The sequence below is a fragment of the Aulonocara stuartgranti genome (assembly GCF_965226115.1).
Source record: "Aulonocara stuartgranti genome assembly, chromosome: 12".
Taxonomy (NCBI): domain Eukaryota; kingdom Metazoa; phylum Chordata; class Actinopteri; order Cichliformes; family Cichlidae; genus Aulonocara; species Aulonocara stuartgranti.
In genome coordinates this window covers 26074384-26094450 of record NC_138948.1, presented here as the reverse complement: position 1 = coordinate 26094450, position 20067 = coordinate 26074384, and the positions used below count along the sequence as shown (strand labels likewise).

At 39.7% G+C, this 20067-nt stretch overlaps 1 long non-coding RNA gene across 1 annotated transcript; it reads right to left on the bottom strand.

Annotated features, from left to right (window-relative positions):
* Window positions 1–211: 211 nt before the first annotated feature.
* LOC309719063 lies at window positions 212–6515 on the bottom strand. Its single transcript, XR_014280137.1, has 3 exons — window positions 6108–6515; window positions 1303–1327; window positions 212–1109 (listed from the first exon to the last, which is right to left on the bottom strand). It is a non-coding gene; the product is annotated as an uncharacterized lncRNA (long non-coding RNA).
* Window positions 6516–20067: the final 13552 nt, after the last annotated feature.

Genomic DNA, 20067 nt, shown 5'->3' with positions numbered 1-20067 from the left:
GCATGCTCATGAAAACAGGACAGTGAATATGTCAGACTGGCTTAGGGGTGGTGTGGGTGAAGAGAGGGGAGGACAGGAGGACACCCTACGGAAACCACACAGTGATGCCCTGCAGTTGCTATGACTGGAAATGAGCAAGAAATTCAACACACACACACACACACACACACACACACACACACACACACACACACACACACACACACACACACACACACACACACATTCTTGCACACACACACGCAAAGGCCATGGTCACCTTCAACAAAGAGCAGCATACGTTTCACACCAAAAATATCAGTCTGAAATGCTCACACCAGCCGCCAATCAAATGCAGAGCTCTGAAATCTCTGTTTGGTGCCCTCCACCTGCTCACCAGCTACTCTACACAACTTCCACTGTCTCTTTTATTTCATATTTATTCTTATTTGATCAAGCTTGACTACATCCATCTTCATCCAAAAACACTGGTTTCCTGGTGTTATTGGTGAATAACACCATGTGATTGGTCAATAACACCAGGAGAGTGTCCTGTCCTGAGTGTAAACATTTATTCGCAGATAAAGCCAAGCCTGCATGACTGGAGTCTACAGTGAATAAAAATATCTGACATTAGGCACATATTATATGCATTCAAACCATCTCTCGCCATCTAACATGTGCAAAAACCATGATGCATTCGATCCCATTCTGTCCTGTAGAGGATCTTCTTCCATACCTCCTTCTGTTTCTATCCATAAACCATGAAAATGTGTGTTTATTTCTTTCCCCCCCACCAAAAACTGTCCAGGATTCAGTCAGCATGGCAGAGCAGAAGTGGCGTCTCCAGCTTTTTGTCTCTGTGGAGAGCAGGGGTTGTGTGGTTCCTAATTGCTGTGTGCCAAAGAGACCAAAAGAACCAATCAAAAAGGCCAATCTCTAAAGACTAGCCAAAGCTAATTTGTTAGCAACACACCTCCATTTAACTCTTCTTTTTCTTGGTCTCCTGATCCCAGTCTAGGGTTCATTTCTGTGCCACTGTGGTCATGACCTCTTCCTCCCTTTCTCTCTCTTCTTCTGTGGCTTCACTGGGAGTTCATCTTTGATGCCTCTCTGGTCGTGACCTGGCTCTGAATGATACGATGATCAGAGCGGTGACAAGAAGAAAAAAGAAAAGCCCTCTCCCTCTGCTTATAAAATTCTGTGTGTTTCTGTATCTTCAGTCACTATCTCGTCCCTGCACGCTGCGCGCTCCTGTGTGTGTTTCTGCATGTGTGTCTGAGCGTATGTGTGTGTTTGTGTAAGTGTGTGTGAGGGACACACCTCAGGGAGCGTGAGAGCGGAGCAGCTGTGGTCAGAAAGAGAACACACACGTTAGCTTTGGGTTTCATCGTTGGCTTGTTCAGCGGGGAATCTGGCAGTCTGCTGAGAAGCTGGGAGTAAATGTGTGTATCGGTGATCACATGTCTTGCGAGGTTGTGTGTCCTGTCCTGTTACACGCCTGCTACCTTTTGCTTTGTCACTATCTGCAAGCTCTCTGTCTCGCTGCTCTTCTCTCTCTGAGGATCTACAACTTCAAAAGGCAGCTTTAAAAAGTGTCTGTTTCACACAGTCAACAAAAGCATTGCTGAGAAAACACACACGCACACACACATGGATGGACGCACAGTTTTTTCTGAGAACACACCTAGCATACTATCTCAGCAGGACTCAAAGGCCCCAGAGAATAAAGAAACAATCACTCTTTTATATTATAGTGATACTGGCATTTACAGCTGCCAAAGCACGACTTCCTTGAGGCAAGGTAAAGGGGAGGAAGTAAAGAAGGAGAGCGTTTTCTTGTGAAAAACTTTATTGTGAGTTGGCGTCTGCGCAGCCAGAAACAGATAAGCCCGTAGGTTTGGCTCAATTGTTCGAGTGAATCCACACGCAAGCTCACAAGCAAGAAGCAGCATGTTTTTCAGGGGGTCTCTTTGATAGCTGCATTAGCTCAAAGTGAGGAAGCCATGCAAATACAGTTGCAGGTCTGAGTGATGCAAGCTCAGAGCAACACTCCAAACTCCTCGTAAGCAGGTCACAGTTACACGCAGACAGCAACTAACAGAGGTGATCTGTGGCATGAAACCTCTGATGATGACAGTATTTACTGGTCCCAAAGTTTATATGTGTAAAGGAGAGGAATGGAGATCTGAGCAAAATTGTTTTGTTTTCTAGCGTAACTCAGGAAATGCTATGCCAGTACACAAAAATACCTGAATATATTTTCATCTAAAACATACAATCTGAATGCTTTACATCAACATAAAAAAATTCAAAACTGCTCACAAAAAAGGCCATTTGTACAAGTTGTGCATACGCTCCTGTAGTTACGTTTTAAAGCTAAACAATGACTATCAGCTGGGTATGTGTATGCAGAACGTGCAGAACTAAAATCACTGTAACACCACAACCAGTTGGTTCTGATGCCTAAACTTACCAACACAATTGAAAATGAAGGTAACAAGTGAGACAAGTTAGAAATGATTTAAGATAAATTGGAAATTTGCAAAGTATCCTGTTTTCAGGCAAAATTTTAAAAATGCATGATTTAAAAAGAAAAAAATCAGACTGTCATTTAAGAAAAGACAGTCTGGATGAAAAAAAAAATCTCTGCTGCCCATTAAAACAATTTCTTTGTTGCAGTTCATTTAGCTTATCCAAATCTGGTGGCCAGAAATGACACCAACATAAATATTACCAGTTACATTAGTCTAAATATTTATATCTGTCCAAGCGAGGATTTATATCGCATTCGCAGCATTTTTTACAGTGCAGTGAGTACTTGTTGTTCAGACTGCTGTGATCCTGGATGGACGGATGGTCTGGACTGTTTGAGATTTGTGGAAAAATCTTTAAAGCAGCACTAAGTGCTGTTAAACGTCCCTGTCTGTTGTTTAAAAAGGCCCATCTCTACAGGAGTGCAAAAGCATGCATTGCACATCTCACTTCACTTTAATATTTTGAATTCTTAGATAAAAACAGAAAAACAGATACGTGTAGGTGAAGTGAGCCAAAAACCTCTACTCTATTTCAAAAGGAAATGTCTTGCTCACCTCTACCAATTAGATGATGATTTAAGCTAATAGGTAGGGGTGAGCCGTACAAGCTAGGCAACACAAATATATAATTATAGCTAATTATGTATAAATACTCATGCGTTCATGTTGCAGCTCACCCTGTAAATTCAGGGAACAGCTAGAATCTCGTTTAGCTCTGGATAGAAAAACGTGTACCTTCCTCTTGTGCTGAAGAGCAGACTGTGAGGATATGAATAAAGTGAGGCACTGATAAAAACCTGCCTTTAAAGGAGAGCTACAGTATCCAGGAGATTTTATTACCATGGTTTGACATACAGTTACAGTTAGGGACAGAAATTTTGGTGACGCCACAAATTAAAATGAAACAATCAAGTGCAAACTGTCAGCTTTAATTGCTGCTTTAATTTAACTGCAATAGCTGCTGAGCAATTGCATCAATTTTTAAATCCATCCATTTAAAAAATACTGCTGTGTATTCGTTTTGCAAAAAAATGGATGCTTAGTTATTTGACACGAATTTGAGATATGAATATCGGAACAACAACAAAAAAAAACCCTCATCAAAGCACAAAGTAGATAATTGGTACCAGTACTGCTTGTGGTAATAGTGTTTCTTTTAATGCCTGGAATCAGAGAGCTTGATCTGACAGCAATAGAGTAGCCTAATGATCCTTTTAAAGGATGATTTGAAGTTGAATCTATTTTAATCTGTTGTCACCTTGGGAGACTAACGCACTGGTTCTGTGTGAACTAATTGGATTTCCAAATGTATACTGAAAAAAGTTTAATTAGATATTCATCACGTGGGAAACTACAATGCAATCATAAACTTAAGTTTCCTCACTGCAGGTACAATTCCTGTTGCACATTAGTCTCCCTGTCCTGTGCAGAAAATCATTTGTTTCATGTCGCTCCACCTTCTTGTATAGGTCAATAACCTTAGCAGACAACTAAGACTATGACCATGACAATGTTTGGAAACACACTGGATTCATTTTCCATTTTGCTCTGTTCAACTTACCTCACAGTTTGAAAGTGAATACAACCATCACAGAAACGGAGAATCCAGCCTAAGACGTGTTTTACTGCCCATCATTGTCACTTGTTCTCCTCTTTCTAACCCCTGAAGGGAGATCTCCATTGTTTAAGCTCTCAGTAGCAAAAGTGTCCCCATTGAGGTCAGCAGGGGTCAAGACTGACAACACTGACTTTAGCTGCTGGTTGTTTCCCCTTAAGCTCTGTTGAGTTTGGTATAAGCTATATCACTCATAGGGAGAGGCAAAACAGTTCGACCTGTTCTCATTCCCAGGGCATCAAATGCTGTCGTTTTGTAAAAGCCGCTGTCCTTTGGCGTAGGTGCAGTGACGCACCGGGTTTGCGGTAACAGCGAGATGGCTCTCGCTCCTAACTTGTCACTTTGCACTTCAGTTAAACGCACACAGCAAGTATCCTTTTTCAGCTTGCAGGATTAATGCTGAGATGGGGCCGCTTTTATTCACGCTGTACACGGCGTTTTACTAGATTTCTAAAAACGGGGTTCTAGTCTGCCGTGTTTGTCGTTGAATAGTATGGCAATTTTTGCTTACAGAGTTTGTTTTTAACTTTTTTACGTTTTTCATAATTCAATCCAACTTTATGTATTATGTGTTTTATTTAGTTTATATTTTTTGCTATTTTGTGTTATCTATTGTTCTTCACTTATTTACTGTACAACACTTTGGCCCTGTGCTGGCTATTTTAAAGTGCTTTATAAATAAAGTTGGATTGGATTCTAATAAATTCAAAAAGCTGCAGTGCTTTTACTCTCATTTGCTCATTAGCTGGCAACCTTTACTGTCTGGAACAAATGCGCAGTAATGAGGGGAAGACAGAGAGAAGCATCGTCACAGTTTTGCCTGGACTGCATGAAGAGCAGGGAACACAGTGCACTTTTGAATAGCTGTTACACTGAAATTTAAGCCTAGGTAAACACTTTATTGTTGAATACAGTAACTTCAGCTCACTTTATTTCACATCACAGAGGCTGTAGCTTAATTTAGGGTAATATTGTTTGTAGAGCTGGGCGATATGAGATTTTTTCATATCACGATATGTTTTTTTCATTTCAGGCGATAACGATATCTATCACGATATAAGCCAAATAACTATATTTGTAAGATTTAAATGTGCCGTTGCTCACAAGTAAAATGTGAAATAATCAGCAGCTTGTTTTTATTTAAATATTTATTTCCCATAATAAGTTCAACAGGGTAGATGTACTTAAGGAACATGAGACTTTTTCAGATAAATAAAGGCAAATATTGCAAACTACACAAAAGGCAGCCGCTAAAGCGTTTAAGTTTCAAAATAGGACAAACGAAACAGACTAAATTGTCAATTCCACTTAGAAACAAAATATTAATTCTAAAAATAAATCTTAGTTTGTTTTACAGAAGAACAGACAAAACTGACTAACTTTTGTCAATATCAAATAAACTGAGAACTAAAAGGAAATTCTCAATCTCTCCTTGTTGTATAGCTGAGCTTTTCAAACAATTTTAACAGTTACTTTAGTCTGACAAAAGCCGAATGACGAATTAGCGCTTCCAGTCAGAGACTGAGGCTACGTCCACACGTACACGGGTATTTTTGAAAACGGAGATTTTCCGTTTTCGTTTTAAAAAATAATCCCGTCCACACATAAAGGCAGAAATGAAGGAAAACGCTGCTATGAACATGCCAAAGCAGCAGGTGGCGCTAGATTCCTAACCGTGCAGAAATGTTGGCCAATCAGAAGTCTAGAAGCCTCGGTGGGAAAAAGTAAACAAAGCTGGGGCATAGAAGCAGAACCGAGTCGTATGTGTGGAGGGACAGTAACTGTGTGTATATGTAAGCATTTAAACACTGCAGAGAGTAGAATTAACAGTATTGTAGAAATTCATTTCACCGAAACAATAACGTGGCGCACAGTGTGACGCATGCACCAGTTCATTGTATTTCCAGACTTGCTTTCGGCACAATTTACAGTGCACGCTACTCTGTTTTTTGTCAGACTTGAAATAGCCGAAATACCTTCACACTACGGAACTTCTATGGCTCTTCCGTTCGACAATCTCTCCGGCGTTGGAACCATTATCTGTTTTCTCTTCGGTCACGCTCGGTTGATTTTTCTAGTCGGCACACTCATTTCCTCCATTACCCGCTGGCTGCTTCCCAAACAAACACACGTGCGGTTTGGCACTTGTGCTGTACGTAACAAGTCACGCGACGTGACGCTGCGGCTGTGATTGGTTCGGCTCTGCGCTACTTAATTTGGATTGGCTGATCTTTTTTTTTTTTTTTTTTTTTTTAAGAGGACAAGAGCGACGAGGTCTATCGCGATAGCTTAATTTCTCTATCGAGTAAAAGTTATATCGCGATACATATCGTTATCGTTCTATCGCCCAGCTCTAATTGTTTGATATAATATTTATCCTAAATCGCTCACCGGTTACCCACAAGCCCACTTTTACTTTTTCTTTTTTTAAATGAAAGACTCAACTGGTTTTAAAAAAAAAAAAAATCACTCAAATTTTTGCTTCTTTCGTCAGCTCACCATCATTTAAGGAACTAAACCCCATGATAATTTTATATATGAACACCTGAATTTTGCTTTAGGACAGGCTGAAAATGTAAACCCATCCTTCAGAGGCACGCTCTTCCTCCAGATCAATTAAAAGAAATGTGCCTGCTCTCTTCAGTGCTTCATAAATAAACAGCACCAAGCTCAATACCACCAGCTTGTTGAGTAATAGTTTGTGTTGCCCTCTCTGGCCTGCAGAATAGCTGTTTAAATGAGATTAGTCTTGACAAGTGAACTTCATCTGGCAATAAAAGCCCCTTTTTATCCGCAAAGCAAACATTAGAGCCGCCCACTGAATGAATACCTAACTCCTGAATTACCATAAGAATAGCTCAGCTGAGTACACTCATAATACTTAAACTAACAGTACAGCACACACACACACTCGTGCGCGCACACACATATGCACCCCGGCCACGCTAATGAGTAGTTTCACTGTTTGAGATCGCTGCCTTGTTAGGGGTGGTGGCCGCAGTAGCAGCGTCGCCGTGACGATGAGCAGGAGGAATGTCGAGAAGCAGACAATATTGTTCTGAAGCGTCCATCCAAAATCCCATCACCCCTTAACCCCCCGAATGTTGTCACTCCCAGTGCAAACTTCTTCCAAGACCTCCTCGGGGATGTCAGGACATCTCTGGCTCCGATTGTTATTTTATCTCCGAGAGCTTTTTTAGTTCTAGACTTAAACTTTCAGCTGCTTCTCATCTGCTCCCAGAGCTACTCTGTAGGATGCTGAACTTCTGGCCCTCTACTGCAGACTCCCCTCTAATATATCCATTCCTGTGAGTCTGGGTCCTTCAGACTCTCTAGACCCATGAGGAGAATCATAAACCATGTAATGCCAGAAACCCCCCCCCCCCCCACCACCACCACCCACCTCTTTGTCTCCCACCATTGCTCCTCATAGTGGTCCCCCCCCCACCACCAAACCCAGGGGACCTCAGGCCCAGGCTGACCAGAGCTGGAGAAGGGTGCAGAAAGCAGGCCGTTGGTTCCCAGGACTGCTGCGCACTTGTCATGTAAATGAAGAAGTCACAACCAATTAGAGTAATTGCAGCGCATCGCCCCGTCTTCAGCATGGCTACCGAGCTGAGGAGGGGCATGAGAGGGAAGCAGGGAGGGAGGAAAGGACGGGATATGGAGAAGCGAAATATGGGAATGATGTGGAGGAGAACAGTGAGGAAGAAATGGAGTGAGAGATGACGTGATAAACAGAAACAAGAAGAAAAGCACAAAAACATTAGTTTTATATATGTATGTATATATATATATATATATATATATATATATATATATATATATGTATATATATACTTATTAAGTACATACTTATTAAGTACAGTACTCTAATATTCTGACAGTAGAGCCATGTAAACCCTGCCCACTACAGCACTATTAATCTTCGCAAGCTGAGTATTCATAAAGACCATCAACTAGATCATTAGCAGTCAGTAGTGTGGTAGACTGACAACACTGGATATTCTTTGCAGGTAATTATATCAATATTTTAATGGTTAAAGAATAATTTCCTAATCATTTTTTACATTTTACTGCTAATATTTCTACTTAGATCTTATAACATTTTACCATAAAAAGATTTACAATTTTTGTAAAGGAGCAGTCTTTCCTCATATGGCTGCACTTTTTAAAAACCTGTTGTTACATTTAATCACAATTTGTAATGAATTCATAGCTGCTATGCACATAAGAAAAGAAATAATGGGCCAGTAAGGACTGTACATTTCTACACAAGTGCATGCAAGTGTGCGTTGTGTGTGTGTGTGTGTGTGTGTGTGTGTGTGTGTGTGTGGGGAGAAAGGATGAGTGGGTGTATCACAGCAGGTGGTGGGAGCTAATGGAACCCCCTCTGGCCTATCAAGAGTAGGGGGTGATGGTGTGAGGGAAAGTGTGCGTGTGTGTGTTTGTGAGTGATAGAGAAGAATGTGTGTCTGTGCATGTTACGATAATAGTTGTGTATCTTTGCAGCCAGTGCAGCGGCAGAATGAAAAGTCAGGAGGAACTGTTAGTAAGAAACTGATGATTCTAAATCGAAAAGAGAACCAGATTCACGGGTCCACGTATGAAATAAGCTCTGTTTAACCAGCTTCTCACATCATCATCATCATTGCATCATCTTCTTTAGTAGTAAGTGCATGTAACACTTTTCAGTTGCATATTCATATATGAAAGTTATACAAATTAAGGTTCTGGAGTTGAGTTTGGGTTCATGTACCCATATCTAACAAAAGTCTGAATAATGACGTGATATTCTACCCATATATCCATATTGTATTTTTTGAGAATTCAGAGTTTATTAGCTGCACATGGCTCATGTAAATCCTCTGGTCCACTATATCCTAGTGGCAATAGAACAGAGTGGCAGAGCATCCTGTATAGGATTGAGATCTGGTGACGAGGACATTTGAATTACAGTGAACTCATTGAACTCGTTGAAGAAATCATTTTCAGATGATTTGAGCTTTGTGACATGGTGTGTTATCCTGAACAGTTTGACATGAAAGCTGCGGGTCATAAATGAATTCTGAACCTAACGTCTAACAGTCGCAATAGAAATTGAGAGTCACCAGATCTGGCAACGTTTTTTCCAGTTTGAGTTACTGTTGCCGTCCTGTCAGCTCAAAGCAGTTTGGCCATTCTTTTCTGATGTCAGACATGAGCAAAGCGTTTTTACTCAGAGAACTGCCCCTCACTAGATATTTTATGTTTTTTAGACCATTCTCTGACAAACTTTATGGTGTTGTGGGAAAATGACAGTAGTTTAGCAGTTTCTGAAATACTCAGTCCACTCTGTCTGGAAACAACAACCATGACAGCTCAAAGTCATCTGCTCGGTTTGAACTTTAGCCGGTTGTCTTCACTATCAGAAATCTGTTCACTATTTTCATTACAAATTATATCAGTAAGGAAGCTGACTAAATATTCACTGATAATTTATGGCAAAGGGGTGGGATTAAATAAGTGTATACTTCTTCCCACTCCCTTTCAACATGTAAATTAATCAGAATGGTTTTTTGTATGTAATTTGTATAGTATTTTTTTCTCTCTTATTTCTTTTCTAAATGTACTTGTATATTGTTCACATGTTGAAATAAATTACCAATCAATCTATCAATCAATCACTACGTCTACATGCATAAATGTACTTAGTTGCTGCCATATGATTGGCTGATTAGATATTTGCAATAATGAGCAGGTGAACCGTGTGTGTGTGTTAGAACATCATGTTATAGACAACAATAATTTTATCTTCTGTTAACTATCAAATTGTTAATTGTTCCTTAGTGTGCCTTGTTGTGAGAAAAATTATGGTTGTAGATTTGCAATCATCATTGCCGACAGACAGCACATGCAGGAGTTACATGCATTGCATGTATTCATCCAGAAATATCCATTTGCCCTTTCTGCAGAGCCACACAATTCCCCCCCAAATGGACCACACAACATGCCCAACAAAGAAATAAAAAAGCGTACATGATTATAAATGTACAATTGAGCTTTCACAGGAGGAATCAATGTTATAGGCATTCAAATGAGCATAAAGAGTGAGAGGGGTTTGTTAAAGATAAAAAGGATTTAGGTGGAAAAGAGTTTGAAGAAAATGGATGAAGAGACAGAGGGGAAGGCAATGGACAAAGAGAGGAAGACAGCTTTTAGGCCTGGGGCTTGAGTCTTCACCTCTGTGGTCAGTCAGCATGTAATTTAATGCCTCTTGTCCATCCATCCTTCCATCAGACCTGCCTGTCTGTGGGCTTCAGCGCTCGAGGCAACCTATACAACTTACAAAAACACACCATAGCTATTAAAGTCAGTGAGTAAGTTTGTGTGTGTGTGCCTCTGTGTGTGTGAATAAAGGCCACTTGTAATGTACATTGAGAGCAGAGGTCTAGACAAGGTTGTTAAGAGAACGATGCTTCTAGATCTTTTCCTCCCCCAAATTGCCAATGAGAGCATGCTTCTGTAGTTTAAGACATGCACTTAACGGTGAGTACTTATACATAACACATATAAACAAAGCAGGGAAGCCATACACCAAAAGGTGTAGTCTAAACAAAGAAGTTTTGACCATAAACTTATGAAGATCCTTCATATTTTCTACCTATCTGAAAAAAAAGGAAGCAGTGGTCTATCTATCTATCTATCTATCTATCTATCTATCTATCTATCTATCTATCTATCTATCTATCTATCTATCTATCTATCTATCTATCTATCTATCTATCTATCTATCTATCTATCTATCTATCTATCTATCTATCTATCCATCCATATGCATCCGGTCTAGAAGAGCTCACTTAATGTCTATGAGGAAATCAACTCTACAAAATAAGTCCTTCCACCTAATAAAATGAAAGGGTTTCAGTGCAAGAATGAAAATGTTTTCCTGTATAGAAAATAAAAAAAATCTTATGAAATAAGATGAAATTTGTGTTTTACTGCAAATTACTCACAGCCACACATGTATTCACATATGCCATATTTGGTGTGTCTCAATCCATTATTTTTTAATGCTGTATGAATATTCCCACACACCACTTCCTAGCCTCGCTTGTGTGTGTGGGTGTGTGTGCATGCGTGCGTGTGTGTGTGTGCCAGAGGCCTCTCCCAAGGATAAGTGAAGATTCAATATGTCTGCCTCCATTTAAGCACTGAAACATTCATGCCAACCAGCACAGACGGAGACACACACACACACACACACACACACACACACACACACACACACGTGAGTACTGCAACTCTCACTTTGTGTCTGTATTGTGGTCAGCTTAGGAAACTGCACAAAAGTCCATTGGATTTAAATCGTTTTTTAAGTGTAACTTTTGATAATTGGTCATTGTGCACTTTTGAATTTTGAATTCCTGATGCTGCTCTTCGAACCTTTAAGTTCAACGCATCCAAGCATTTTCTGTTCTACTGCACACTGGCCCAGTAAGCCACAGCAATGACTGGGGTGTATATGTTTCTCTTCTTATGAATTATGAACACAGTTAGCTCTTTTGTTTATGAATTATTACTGATCTGCCTGCCTCCGCAGGATAGTTGCTGGAACAAATGCATTTACGCTGTAACCAATTGCATTATTGCCTTTTTATTTTCATACATATTTGTTGTATCGAGAGCAAGTTGTTTGGGGTCGAGCCCAAAACAAAACAACTCATTTCCGAAACACGCTTTTCATTAGGAGAAAACAAATGTTTATTTTACCAGCATTTTGTGAGGAGTCATGAATAAATATGGTGTTTGTCTCTGAGGTAAATAAAACAACAATGCAGTGGAGAACAGACGAGATGGAGAGGAAACCGAAATGTGCTATGGATCTCTGTGGACTTCTGGTCACAGCCGGAAAACGGAGCGCAGGCGTAAAATTACAGATCTGGTATCTTCTGTGGGAATGATTTTCAATGTTAGAGATTAGATTCACAGCAAACGAGATGGCGACAGTGACTGTTTTATAAATACAGTCTAAAATGAATTAAGAGAGAAAAGCATGATGGGGGGTGACTCCAGACGGGGGGAAAAATTAAAGTAAAAAAAACTAGACAAAAAACAGAGAAGAGTCATGAATATGGAATGTGTGTTCCTTGTGATTTAAATATTCATGACATGACGATTAGTATGTCATAACGGCATTATCAGCTTCAGCAGCCAAAAGACGAGAAAACTCTGGCTTGATTGATCTCATCAGGACATCATCAATAATGGATAACTTCAATCACAGTACGGGGAGCACACACTCGCACACACACGCAGGCATGCGTGAGCACAACCCCAAAATGCACAAACAATTACGACACAATCTGCAATTTAAGCCTGCCGTTTAAATCAGTCTTACTCTCAGTGCAAACACATCATCTCACCATGATTCGGGTTCTTTAGTTGCTAAGTGAGAAAATATTTATTATAACTGATAATTCTTTTTTAAATGTACTAATTGAGCTCTACAGGATGAAATACCCTAAATCTTCGAGCTAGTAGTCAAATAATGCCTGGAGTCTCAAATTAAAAATTGCTTTTTCAAGCGTAAACAAGTAAAGACATCTAAATATAACCAAGAAAAACAAACCCAGATTAAACAACATGATGAAATTTTTAGCTGCCCTTCAGAAAGACGCATGCAGGCATTTTTCAATCTGCCACCCTCATCACCAGGAGGACATAGCTTACTAACAAAAAGCTGCTTTCTGTACTCACTCAGTGATAATTTAGGTTCATACTTTAAGATGTGATAACGTTATTGTTAAACCATGTAGAACAATACATTAAAAAAAATCAATTTGTGTTATATCTTGTGTAATCTCAATAGATATTTGGGATTCAGGTATTGGTTTTAGTTTGATATTGCAAAGAATTTTTTGCTAGCAAGAGTTGGTGCTGCTCCCCCAAAGTGAAGGTGGGACTAGGGTTAGGGTTAGCACAGATGATGACTTAGCCCTTAGAGTGTTAACATGTGTCCACAGAGGAAGCGACTTACTGTGACATGGTAACCAGACAACAAAAAATTACCCTTTTGTCATTTTGAGTGACTTCAGATAAAAAAAAACAAACCCCAGAGGAAACAAAAAGATAGTGGGTCGCAAGCAAAACTTTTCTCGCATTTGAGTTGAGTGATTACCAATTATGAGCTGATAACAGATACTTTTTAGAGAGTAACCTACGTAACCGGAGCCTGGAACCATTAGCCTGTGACCAACTCACAGAACGCGAGATTAATCAAAAAAATGAAGCCAATACTCAAGTGCTTTAAACCCACAATGTTTCTGTAGGCCACAAAATGGCGATAGCTGTGGTTTCAAAGACTTCTATTCCTATCGAAGTCTAAAACAGCTTTTGGTACTGACCTAACAGTGTAAACACTCTCCTAATGCATTCATGGGCTCAGTCCCTTGTTTTGGGTCATGCTAATTAGAAAAATAAGTCTATTCTGTAAATCTTGGTCATACCGTGTGTCAAAAGATTATCTGTGCTAGCAAACAGAACGGTCATTGGCTGACGACTTGTTGGTCTCAAATTGTTAGCCCGTGAGTGCGTTTCACAGTCAGACCTGCATGATTTGTCACATCTGTTTTTTGCAACCAAGATAGGTCATGATAGGTAAATCCATGTTTTATACTGTCTATGGACCAATCGCCAGCTTCAAAACGATGCACAATGAGCAAACTGCTTCCTGAGTGGACGCAGAGTAAGGTACAGAAGGTGCTGTACTCATAGGACTCCAATGTTTTGTTAACCTATCCAGCAACCCCAACATTCACAGTCTGTAAACTGTGTGGGTGGGACCTTCTCACCGCAGACTGTTTATGAACGTAGGTGCCTTTCCTACCCTTCCCCCTTTTTTGCCACATGAACTTCTGCATTTGTTTGAGGAAGGAGGGACTTTCCTTAAATGACGGATTCTGTTGCTGTGAGAACAGAGTCAGTGAATATTCATGTCTTCTATAATGACTTACTTAATTTACTGGCTATACATTTCTTTTACTGTTGAAGTAAGTGGTGACAAAACGTATATCATACTCATTAATCTTGAAAGGAGGAAACTCATGTGGTGAAACATTTGACTGTTTTTTCAAGTTAAGTGTTTATTTATTATTTAAACATGAATTAAGTGAAATAACTGCCATTTACCATTAAAAAATACATTCGATCTAAAAGCGATTTGAGTACAAGTAATAAAAACTATTTGTTTCACGTCAAAAACATTTTTCTTCCAGTAATTAAGATGCCCTTCATGTTGAAAAGTTATAGCGGTCCAACTATCCATCTTAATATTGATGAACAACTGGACTTGAATTGGAATCAAGATGAATGAGAACAGAGCTTCATCATCCAAGTGAAAGCCTGGGTTGTGACAGCAGCACTTGCACGTCATTTTGTCCTTCTGTAACCCTGACAGGTGAACAAGTTTGTTGACCTCATTGCAGTCGCGTCTGCCAAGGAGCAGGGTACATTATGTATTGAATAAACAGGCAGTTCTTGAAGCTGATGTGCTGGAGGTAGGAAAAATTACAATGGGTTAGGATCTGAGACATGTTGACGAGGGACAAATTGTGATGACATGATGACTGTGTCAGGCCAGGTCAGGACATCTCCCCTTATGCAGTGATTAGGAAAAGACAACATTTGAAACGACAACAGTGCAAGCGATAAAAGCAGCTTGCACTACTGCACTTTTCTACTGCTGGGAATAACCCAGGGTTCTGGCATTCATGTGGACATTATGTTGTCTCGCACCACTTACTTCAACATAACTGCAGACCAGCCACAACTTTTCATGGTGGCTGTGGCCTCATTTGTAAAAAATGCGTGCCATTTAACAAATGTAAAAACTGTGTAACATGATGAGAGTTTAAGGTTTTGACTTGATCTTTGCAATCCCCACTTCTCAATTGACTGAGCATCTATGATCTACTTGAGGATCTACTGCTAATGCCTCAGTGCCTTCAGAGGTTCAGAGCAGCAGTCACGTGAGTAATAAATGACTGAGCTGTTATGGTCATGAAATTACTACTGTAATAACACCAGAGATGTCAGTAATATAAAGAGGATCTAAGAGTTTATCAAACAAATGCTACTGTGGTTTCTCTCCTCTTCCTTCTTGTTAGAAAGCCTTTTTATTTTATTTTATATGAGACGTGTGGTCTTTTGTGTAAAGTGCTCCGTTTGTGTACAGGGGTGTCCTGGTGTCTAGACAAACCTACATGTAAAGTTCATTCATATGCTCTTATAGTATGTGAACCTCCCTTGCACACTCACTACTCTCCCTCCATCATCATCTCTCTCTGAGCCACAGTAGGTCTTACTGTACTTAGACATCATACAATTTAAATGAGGCTTCCCTTTGAACCACAGTATATTTGTCTGCCTGAAAGTTAAAGTGGATTTACAGTTTTATTTCAACCCGGCATTTTTCCATAAATGCAGCTATTGTGGCTCCAAAGCCCCTTTCAGGCGTGGATGTATTGGTGGCTTAAAGTAATGCCTTTTATCATAGTCATTTTTAAATTAATGTTCCTCTCATTCAGATGCATAGCTGGGTCTAGAAATGTTGAAACCGTGGCAAACCTTTCATAATGTATACCATGGTACTAAAGATCTGGAATGAACAAAAATATTATATTAGCTACTGATTCTTTTAACACAGTCCCTCACCCTCAGTGCCTTAAACATAATTGGATAAATTAAAAATAAAGTAAATGTGATCCTTAATTAATGTTTAATGCTTGCTCAGAGTTCTTTGTAGTCAATGATGCCTGGAACTCACTGGCATCAAAGATCGCCATCTTTATTTTATGGAAAGGTGATCAGATTGCTTATTCAGACATGAGCCAAAATGCTGATTAATGCAAAGGAGTGCGTGTCTAAAAGGTGATTAAAAGTCATGTTAACTCTATTATTAACTCTGCAAATCTGGGCTACTGTGCAAGATGACCTAATCACCTTCACCATTCATCTGCACAGACTGATTAGTTGTGAGACTGTAGATAACTTTCCATTGAATGTCTTCCTACAGAAAAGGCAGTGCCAGCCTTCAGTAAAATGTTTTGTGTGTTCCAAAAAGTAGCAAAAAAATGAATCATTTAATGTAATGGCTTGCTAGACTAGCCATTTAAGGGCTAGCATCAGCTAGTGATGAGAAATCACAAGAACAGCCTGTTACATTTCTGTCTGTGTGTTACTGGTAACTTTTTAATATCTTTTAAATTCTCAATTGTGGGTTTGTCTTTACAAAATTCAACAACATTGTTTGTTCATTTCACCTCTGGATGCAAGTTTTTGTTACATGTTACCTTGTAACAACTTCTTATAGTATTAAGAGGTGAGCATTTGGTCTGGCCACTTTTAGTCTTTTCTGCCAGCATGGCTATGATTTATGAATGAATGTCTCCACCTCCACTGAAAAGGTAGAAGACTTCACACTTCACACCACACCATTACAGACTACAACAGACTTCACTGGTGTTTAGAGCAGCTACCATACTACTGTTTGGCATATCCACCGAGGGAGATGTCTTAAATGACCCTCTGCCGACATTGTTCCTGGTTTACTTTGGATGCACAATGAGCTGTAGCACATTTATTTTCAGACCAGGCTGCTTCAGTTAACAACAGAGCAGACACCACAGGAACACCACAGTTTCCCTAGTTGTGTTGCCTTTCAAGATGGTGCATTTCCCCTTCTGTCTCTGCCTCAGTACTCAAATCTTTTTGCCCATTTGATTTGGCTTCTCTGTGGGTTACACTAATACAGCTGACCATCAAACTGAAATGACCTACTAAAGTCCTTGTAATGCTAGAGAGGGTAATCATGAGCATTGCATCTAGCTACCAAGTTTCCTGAGAACACTTCTGACAGTGTGAACACAGTAAAATTCAGCCTCATGCCCATAAAAAAAGAATAGTCATGTGGGCACAGATGAATGTCACAGTTATCCAGATTTGTGCGACTCCTGATTCCTCTAGATTTTTATGTTTGAGGTCAAAAGTACAAACTCTAAACCAAACATTTAATTCAATTCAATTTAGTCTTAATTGTATAACACCAAATCACAACAGCAGTCACTGCAAGACGCTGCAATAATACAAAGAAACCCCAACTGTCAGACTACCTCCTGTAAGCAAGCACTTGGTGACAGTGGGAAGGAAAATTTCCCTTTGAACAGGAAGAAACCTCCAGCAGAACCAGGCTCTGGGAGGGGCAAGCTCCTGCCCCGATCATGACCTAAGGACTAAATTCAGAGTGGTATAAACACACAGAGAGTGTAAGGACGTGAGAAATATTGTAGAAAAAGCATGTCAGAACTACAATTGTGACAATTGGGTGTGCGACCGTGGCTCAGGGGGTTGGAAAGCGCATCTGTAACCGGAAGGTTGCTGGTTCGATCCCCGGGCTCTCTGTCCTTGTCTTTGTGTCCTTGGGCAAGACATCGCCTACTGGCCGATGGCGCAATATGGCAGCCTCGCTTCTGTCACTCTGCCCCAGGGCAGCTGTGGCTACAACCGTAGCTTGCCTCCACCAGTGTGTGAATGTGAGAGTGAATGAATAGTGGCATTGTAAAGTGCTTTGGGTGCCTTGGAAAGTGCTATATAAATCCAATCCATTATTATTATTAATTAAAGTAGATTGTAAATATCATGGTCTTATTATCAGAATTTGTAATTCTCTCTTCTCTAACCTTCCCTCCTTCTTCAGTCTGGTTGCTCATTTTAGATGGCGCTGCGTATCTTTAGGGCAGAAGGCAACGCTTTACGACTGTCTAGCCTCACTACAGCTGGGCTCCCAGACCACACACGCTCACCCATGGATGCAAACATGAAGTATATATTTGAAATGAACCTGGAAAAACAGCTCCTTAGCAGCTGTAACCCTGACTCTTCCCCTCTTGCCTGAGCAGTTATTATGCCTGATTTACTCATGTACAGTAAAAACACCTTTTCTGAGAAAAGATTACAAAAGAGTTATTTTCCATCCAAATGGACAATGAAGTGATTTTTTTGTCAGTGTACTTCCACTAAGGAAGTGGTGAAAACTAGCAGTAATTTTGCTCTTCTACACCTCACAATAGGGCAGGTGTCTTGTCTTAGATTACCCCTGTGATTATTGTCAGACCAGCAGCTGCCAAATATTGTGAAAAATTGCTTCCATGCACACAGGCTGGCATTGCTTTTGCATACACCCTTTTTACAGGGACAAAAACGAGGAAAATTACGGTTTTATCGATTCACTTTAATCTCTCTTAGCCAGTGCTGATTTTTGTTTGTGTAAAGGAAAGAGTATCAAACATTTGTTTGTGTTTCCCATCCTTTCTCTTAAAAATGCTTTATATTCAGCTAATTTGTGTCAACAGAGGTCTTCTGTAGAGAATAAAATAGCACCTAGATCTGAAGTTTTTATCAACCTATAAAGGTTTGCTTATTAAACATAGCTGCATACATAGCTATCTATTTGTTGCAGATAAACAGTATTGATTTTATGAAATTGTTTTGTTGATGTAAAGCTAACTTTGCCAAATCAAACATGATTAACTGAGTAGTTGAACAGATATTGCACAAATTGAGATTCGTTGTGCTCTTGCTAGAGACCCCAGCTTAACACTAATAGTGTATATGTCTGTTTAATAGCCACAACAAGGAGAGTTAGCTTCTCTTAGCAATAAAGATCGTAAACAGAAGAAAACACCTACAGTAGCCCGTAATAGCCAGGTAGCTACTTGTGGTAGCAATGCACTGGACTATTTCTTGGCCAGGTGCAGAGACGTTCTGTTTGTCATATTACCGTTCATCCAAATTTTCTGTAAATCAAAATAAAATTCAACATTTTTTGTCCACATGTGATTCTTCACGGACCACATCGCAATATAGGACAGACGGTTGTAAATAGGTTGCACAAGATATTTATTTATGTAAGCATTAGTGTAGCTGATGAACTTTGCACAGCACAGTAGACTGTAACGCACACTCTGAAATCAGATTGTTTAGAGTGGAATTAGTAAGGTGCATTATATTAACCATATGTCTGGGATTCATGACTTTTCAATGTTGAAGTCTTGTCTCATTGGTTTGGTTTCCTTTCACACGCAGAAAAATCCAAGCAGAGTAAAATGCATTAGTATAAACCCACATGATAACTTGCACTGTTTATTGGTCAGCTGTGTCTCAGAGAAAGAGGGTATCTAAAAGTGAAAGAGGGCTTTATTGTACCCCAGAATAAGAAAACACACCTGTCTACAGGAGCTGTTTGAGTCAAACTTGTGGAGTAAAACTGGTGGCTGGGTTACACTGAGGTGGATTACACTCCCATGATTCCCATGGACTATGGCGCAGGAAGAAGATCACCCACTTTAGAGGATCTTGGCACTGTTGTTTTGGTTTAAATTTGTCCAAATGAGCGTCACCAGTCTGGTTTCAGAATGAGAATCAGAGAAACTTTATTAATCCCAGAGGGAAATTGAGTTGTCAAAGCAGCATACATACAATAGACAACAAAGCAATCGTAATAAATGAAGTGCAGTAATAGAGATATAAATAGATAAATACAGAGATATAAATACAACCATAAATATAAATATAAAATGACATAAGTATTAATACGAATGTTTCTGGTATATTACAAGTAGGTATTAAACGTGCACAGATGTGCGAGTATTCAATGTGAAGTACAAAAAGTAAGTACAGTACAGTGAGGTATGTTTAGTTCGGTTTGGTATGTGTGGGTCTGATAAAATAAAATGAATATTAACTTAGCAAAAGGTTTTACCCAACACCTTTTTTGACTTTATGTAGGGAAACTGGTGCATATCCACTAACCTCTTTTGTGGCTTTGCCCATCTTAGAAATGCCAATCTTCATCATTTATGGGGCACGGATGGCCCCATTTTCCCTTAGGTTAGAGAA